General features: G+C 37.4%; 1 protein-coding gene across 1 annotated transcript in view; it reads left to right on the top strand.

Moving 5' to 3' along the window:
• The first annotated feature begins 411 nt into the window (after positions 1-411).
• Positions 412-7,560, top strand: part of LOC119417855 (MAM domain-containing glycosylphosphatidylinositol anchor protein 2) — a 36,720-nt gene continuing 29,571 nt past the window's right edge. The window contains exon 1 of the mRNA XM_037685110.1: positions 412-424. The gene's annotated coding sequence lies outside the window, so the exon portion shown is untranslated. The remainder of the gene's footprint in view (positions 425-7,560) is intronic.

The following is a 7,560-nucleotide window of genomic DNA, read 5'->3' as shown; positions in this document are numbered from 1 at the left end:
CATTTAGATGTGGTTGATTACCTAGTGTTTTAAAGATAGCAGCAAACTAAATATTTAAATTAACCTTCCTTTTGACCTTTCGTATAAAAATGGAAATTAAATATCTTCCTAACTTTTTCAATATGTCCTCATTCAACTCAGCAGCTTCTCATTTACAAGTCTGCGACAGCCTCAGATGCTTTTTTGTTGAACTGGATTGACTATTTATTGATTTCTATTAAGCTGATTGTTCCTCTTCCCTTTTAGATGGGGCTGCAGCGCTGGTGGGAGCAGGAGATCACTGTGGAGGGAAACATTGGCAAAGGAGAGCTCATGACGCACAACCTGACAGAGCTGATCAAGCCTGAATCCTACGAGGTGCGCCTCACCCCCATCACACGTTTCGGAGAGGGTGACTCCACCGTCCGCATCGTCACCTACAGTGGTAAGTGCTCAAAACTTGTTAATGCAGGCTTAAATATTTAAATTCTGTGTTTTCTCTTCAGTTCAATGTTCTGAAAATCAATACATGATACAGCACTGTATGTACTGGGTATGTACCTGGTACATACCCATGTATGTACTTGTATGTATATATGTATTTAGGTGTATGTAACCCATATGAACTGGTAAATATGGGTACTGGGCTGTAATATGGTGTGACTTGTCTCTGTACTTACTGGATATTTACCGGGTATTTACCAGGTACTTATATTGTTCTTACTTACCCTGTATTTACAGGGTACATAGTAACAAGTCAATTCCTAATCCAGTCCAGTTCCCATATGTACTAGACATCACCTACCCAGTAAGTACTAGCTACATGTCCTGTAGGTATCAGGTACACACCATGTATGTGGCAGGTACATACAGGGTAGCAGGTTCATACTTTGTAAGTACGAAATACTGAGCCTGTAAGTACCAGGTATATAGTTAATCGGTACCATGTATGAACCCAACAAGTATATATTCTTTAGATCCAGGGTAAGAAGCCCTATCATAATAGCCTAGCCTAGTCTTCCTAAGTAGCATAAACATACCCAGTATGTAGGAGATACAAACTCAGTGGATAGAGTACCTACCTATAGGTACAAGGTATGTAACATTTAGTACCAGGTAAGTATCCAGATAGTATAGAGCTGTATTATGTACCGGTATTACTACCAAGAACTGCAGCTTCAGTGTTTAATTAAGCCCAGGTTTATTTTGTGCTGCTGTATAATGAGGCTTGTCCATCAATACATGGATGAAAATCAAGAGTTCTCTGTGGTTTCTGCAGCCATTCTGCGATCATGATGATAATCTATAATGCATGATGTGTATGAGGATGGAGCAGCAAAAAGTGAACCCATCAGACTCATTTGAATTGCATCTAACACATTAAGTCATCAGAGGACAGACTGATTTATGCATGCTTTGCTCCTTTGCAGTTTTAGCCAAACAAATGCTGATCAACTGACTAATCTCTTCCTCTGACGTTTATTACTTGAGTCAGGTTTATTCTGGACTGGGCTGAAGACTGAATTGTTGCTGGTACACTTGAGATCATCGTAACCTGAAAGCATCACGTGACTCAACATTTCATTTGGGTCAGGAGACCAAACGGTCTGAGATGAATCTGGTCTGATTAGCCCCTCCCCCAAACAAAGTTTTTTTGTTGTTGTTCGTGATTCATTCTCAAATTGTTGTCCAATTTTGCCAGAAGATAGGCCTGTCATGATAACAAATTTTGCTGGGCGATTGTCTCAGAAATTATTGCGATAAACGATAATGTTGTTATTAGTCGTTATTGTCAAATTTAAGAAGAAATGTTGGTTAATTTGTTTTGAGTGTAGTACCTTCTTTGACCACCAAATGGCAGTATAAGACTGTTTGAACCGAAGGATGGATAGTGAGGGAACGAGCAGCGTGTCTCTTTAAGAAAAATGAGAGGGAGGCCCCTTGATGTGACATGGGCTGTCTCTTTTTTTTTTCCCCCGTTCTCAAAATGGCAGACACTCGGTGTGGTTTGAGCTTTTTAGCGTAGAATTTTTTACACAAAGCTTTTTAATAAAAAATATCTGTAAACAAGTTCTCAGTTTCTTTTTGCAAAGAAAACCAACTTTTTACACAAAGGCACAGGTTTCAACCGTGAATTTTGGAGCTTCGACAAGATGGGTTTTTTCCCGAGGTTGACCTGTTAGCTTAGCTCATAGCTTAGCTTTTCAACTTCTCTGCTTTTAACCATCCAAAATTTTGGATGGTTAAAACGGATTTTAAAGAAAAGGGGAGGGGTCATTGAAGAGCACCGTAGTTGAGTGTTTTGTCATCCAGTGTCTTCAGTGGAAAGAGAGAGACAGGAAAAGCCGATAAATGAAAATGAGGTTGATAATTTTCATTTTTCATGAGATTAATTGATTTTTTTTTTTTTTGTTTATTGCGACAGGCCTAGCAGAAGATGTAAAGTCTCCTGAAATAGATCTCAAAAGACACTTTGCCTTTTTTTTTTCACTTTAGCTGTGACCAGAGTATTAGTAATATCTAGAAGTCTCCTCTTGTTCTATTTTATTGATATAAACTTTGAAAAAAGACCAGAGCAATAAAATGAAAAGTTGCATCACAAAAGAAATGCTGTACTTGTTTCAAAGTTATACTGAAAAACATTTTAATGAAAAGAAACCTCCAACTGAACTGGGCTCAGGAAGAGAGGTCCTCTCATCTGGTTTTAGTAATGAGGGAGCATCGAGGGATAAATGCAGCAGAACTTTATATAGAAATTAATGATATCATTTCAGCAAGATTTTATTTTTCTTTTACTTACTTTTCTTCTAAATACAACAGTTTATGATTTTGTTGGACTACAATATTGTCATCAAGTGTTTAAATTTCTACTTCATCATCATCTCCGAAAACAGTATCCATCCTCTAAGTCATTTTTACCTTTTTGTTGCATTTAAACCAGTAATTAAAAATGAGTTTTGCCTTATTTGGTTAGCACAACAGTCACAAATTAGTTTAAATTGTGAACCAAGCAAGTTATAAAAAGAAAGAAACAAGTCCACAGATGTACATTTCCACATTTAAGTCTCTTTCTAACAAATGCTTTTAAACCACTCTGTTTCTTTTGATTCATTAGTCAGAGTCGATGTCACATTTTGTAAAAGTAAAAAAACAAACGAGGCCCACTCTCAATTCTCTGAACAGTTTAGTTTGTTCTCCGAATCTCTCGTGCCGTTTCTCAGATTCAGTCCTGATAAATGTTCCCGGTTGTGCTTTCAAAAGAAAACAAAACTTTGCATATGTGTCATATTTAGGAGTTCTTGCTTCTAGTTTCTTGAATAAGATCATTATTTTCCTTGGTATTTATTTCCAGTTTATCACATGCTAAAAGGAGACACAAAAATCCATCAAACGGAGATAAATACTGTAAGATAGAAGTTATGTTTAACTTTATTACCTGGATGATCTCTGATAAAAGAACAGCCTAAAGCATCCAAAGACTGGTGAGATTACTGGGAATACATTAAAACACTAACGTTCAAAGAACGGAAGTAGCAGCTTGCACATAAAGTTGTTGTATAAACCTTGATGGCATGCTGAGAGAAATACAACTGATGAAGATCCACAGTTGTCTCTGCAAACCCCGTGAACTGATAAACAGGAACTTGAGATGTGCATTTTCTGAAACTAAGTGTTTTCTGTCTCTGACTGACTGCTGAGATCTTCCTAAGTGCTGCTGCTGCAGTTTTAAATAATTCAGTCTCACTGCAGCTCATCATAGCTGGTAAAAAAGAGAATTGGAAAAGAAGGGAAGACGGAAACTTTTTTCCTGCTGCCTTTTCTTTTTTTTGGGTGGTAGTTTGTGGTCTGAACGAAACCTTGAATTAGAATCAGAGGAACGGGATTGAATTGAATTCAGTCGAAGTGTGCTAAACAGAATTGTGGATAATTAATACAGTTATAGGCATGGGAGGATTAGCCGGAGGAAGCCAATTTGGGACTGAATAGAGAAGGGAGTCAGAGAAGAAACAAAGTTTGCTGTTCAAATCTGCAGCCTGCACTTCAAGAAACTGGACTAATTATCACCCTAGGGCGGCTCTGTTCTCCCAGGCGCAGCATAGCGTCACTCCGTCAGGCCAACGCATGCCTGAGCCAAATTCACTCTGCTATGAGAACGTGTCCCATTAGTCCCCCTGACTGATGTGTGGAACACGGTCCAGGATCATCTCTATGACTTCTGTTTAATTGTCCAAGAAGAACAGGGTTTTTGTTTACCAACCGTTGCCGATAGTTTATTCTGTACAAAACAAATGTAGAGTTGTGGTTAGAATTAGTCGTTTTTGTTTAATCACAGTGTATTGTAATGGAACTGAATGAAAAACAGTTGTTCTAATTAGAACATTTGTATTTAGCCTTTAACTAAATGAGCTAAATCTTCAGGATGATGACACTTCCTTCTATGGAGAGTTTTTTGAACCCATGTTGGATTTTCATCATTGTTGTGCAACTTCACACTCAATTTAGGACCACGTGAACATCCGTTTGCTCCATTTGATTAAACCTGCGCCCTGTCTGAATTTTAGATCAAGGTCCATTCTCTGTGCTTGCGTACGCCATCTCTTAATTTGACAGACTTCTCAGTAAAGAGCTTTAATTCACATATTTTTCCTGTTTTTGTTCTCAGAACAAAAAAACAAAATGCATCTGAAGTTGAAACGTGGCACATTAGGGCCGTCGCTTTCAAAGCGCCACAAACTTAATGCTCTGCTTTAATTTAAAGAAATCGTTAAGAACAGCATCATTTGAAGTACTTTCATTTTAGGACAGCGGCTGTCTTATCTTGGCAAAACTTTCATGCACGATAATCAAAGAGAAATGTTAGAAACAACTCAAATCTCAGTTTTTCTTCAGATTGCTCCTCTCTTCTGTGTCTACAAGCTGAGTCACTCCATGGCTGGACTCACATGGGGTGCATTAATAACTCCGTATACGTTTATAGTTTTAATTACTGAGCCACAAGCTTTTACAGTAAAGTTCAATAATACGAGTACTAGGACAGATGGGCCTTGACCTCACGGTGAAAACACAGATTATATACCCTCTAGAAGAAAGATCGGGACTGTTTTGTTCAATAAATAGACCAGGTTTTTCCTTAAGTCTCCTTATTCACAGCAGCTGTTAATACTTAAACAATGAATGGCGTTTAATGTAGCCAAAAAGAGCTAAAACTAATTAATTAAACACACACCAGGCCAAAGGACTGGCTTACAGCTCATTATGAAAGCTTTTTGAACATATGCACGCTCATATTGTCAGTGATTTAAAAGACAAAAGGGTTTGAAGTGTAACAAACTTGTGTGATTTTGAATTTGTCTCTTTGAATGCGTCTTTTTTTTAGGTTTCCCGTCATGCACTGATCATTCACTTTCATGGAGAAAGTGTCTTTGACGAGCTGCAGATTTTTTTTTTTTTTAATTACTAAAGCGAGTTCAAATGTAAAAATAGGTTTGATTAGTCTGACATGTTTTAGATTAAATATTGTTCCATGAGGCTTCTGGAGCATTTTCTTTTTGTTGCCCAGTTTGTGGAGCAATTACAGTGATGCACATAGAGCTAATGGCAGCAGATTTTGGTGACTTGGCAAGAAAACACAGAAGTTATAGTGTCCCCAGCTGTAGGATGAAGAATGGTCGTGTCACCAAACACTAAGGATGCTCTTTTAAAATGTGCTGCAGTGACAAACTCAGCAGTTGTTTGGAGTTTGTCATCCCCCCACCCCCCTCTCTGGTTTAACTCCACAATACATCAAGAAGTGTTGAATCTTCTACCAGTCCTCAGTACAGGTGCTGATTTTAATATGTTGGCCTTCTTGTTTCCATAATATCCAAGGAGAATTGAGATAGTCAGCCAGATTCAGATTTCAACATTGTTTTGGGTCAAGCCGAGATCGTTAATTTTCATGTCTGCCTTTACAGTCTCGCTAGCACATTTCATGGTGACTCCAAACAACCGCATTGTGATTACTTATGCCAAAGTCAGGCTTACAACTTCTTCAAGATCTATTCCTTCCAACTGTCCATGAACACTGCCAGACGTTCCACAGTCCTGCCTGCTCAGCTCTGATACAGGTCCACAGATAGTTAGCACAGAGTCTGAGTGATGCCAAGCCCGACACACATTTCCAGAATTTGTCGATAATCCATATTTCCACTGACTCCAAAAAGCAGAATCCAGTTATCATAAATCCAATTATGTTTCCGAGGTAAGAGGGCTCTCCTTCACCCTGTCTTCTTTGATCATTTGTATTGGGAGAACAGCAACAGGAAAAAAAAAATTATATTGTTTTACATGTGTATTTTAAACAGCCCTAATCTTCAATGTATAGTTTTAAAATGTTGCTGTATTTCCTTCCTCCAAAGTTTTTTATTTTTTATTTAATGAAAAAGGCCAAATAAAATGTCTAAATCAGTCTGTAAAAACTGTGACATTTAGTTTTGTAGCTCTTTGTATAACCTCCGTTTAGAGAACTAGAAGTTAAGCCTGACTGAATGGACGAGCTAATGACTAGTCTGAACGCGACGGAAACCAAAGTGGATTGCTGCTATTTTAAAACAAATCAAAACGCATAGTTTATAGCAAAAATGTGAGTGCTATTTTAAAAACTTATATCATATGTACTTTTGAATTGCATATTTATTCTGAATATGATGATATTCTTGTTGAAAGTGTCTCAGACTGCACCAGATGTTCATTATTTTTGGAATACAGAGTTTGAATCCATGGGGTCTTTGATTTATTGCAGTCCAAGACACAATATAACTATTACTTTTCTTACATTTTTTTAATTTTGCAAGTTGAGTGAATATGATGCAGGTAAAAATAAGTTACATGCATTTTAATAATAATTGTACTTGGTGACTTTATACAAGGAAAAACTTTCATGGTGGAAAAGGACATTTTAAAATCTGTTTTGCTATAATGATGTTCATAGGAATATTATACAAGTACTAGAAATGTTGCAAGACAGACCTGCTAGAAGCAGTCTTTCCCCACAAAAACAAAAATTACAGAGCCACTCGTGCGCTTTTGTAAATGTTCAGTTGTGGTGTTTTGATAAAATGATACATTTTCTAACAGAACTTGAGATGAGAGGATTGGTTCTTCCTTCATATGTATTCATTAAATATAAGGCCTTCAGTGAGCCGTCAGATCACTCAGACTGGAAGAAAGATGGAACAAACCAGTCAGACTAGAATCCAAAACTCCCTGGAGTTTCTGGTTTCAGTTCAGAATCAGTGAACATGTACATGCTATAGTTGTTTTTTTTTTGGTTTTTTTTTTAAGTTTGGTTTTCCACAGAAGTGAAACAAGATATACAGTAAGATGTAAATTTAGTGCACTCTTGATCCTTGTTAGTGTGTGGGTTTGTGAATGGACCTAGGGTAACCAGCCCACATTTTTCAGGACCACTTTATGTTAACATAATGTAGTCTAAGTCATTATGGTATGATATGATATGGTATGGTATGGTATGGTATGGTTGGTATGGCATGATTGGTATGGTATGGTATGGTATGGTATGGTATGGTATGGTATGGTATG

The sequence above is a fragment of the Nematolebias whitei genome, chromosome 12 (genome assembly GCF_014905685.2).
Source record: "Nematolebias whitei isolate Nwh7 chromosome 12, NemWhi1, whole genome shotgun sequence".
Lineage (NCBI taxonomy): Eukaryota > Metazoa > Chordata > Actinopteri > Cyprinodontiformes > Rivulidae > Nematolebias > Nematolebias whitei.
Note: the sequence above shows the minus strand (reverse complement) of the source record. Positions and strands in the feature narration are given on the sequence as shown.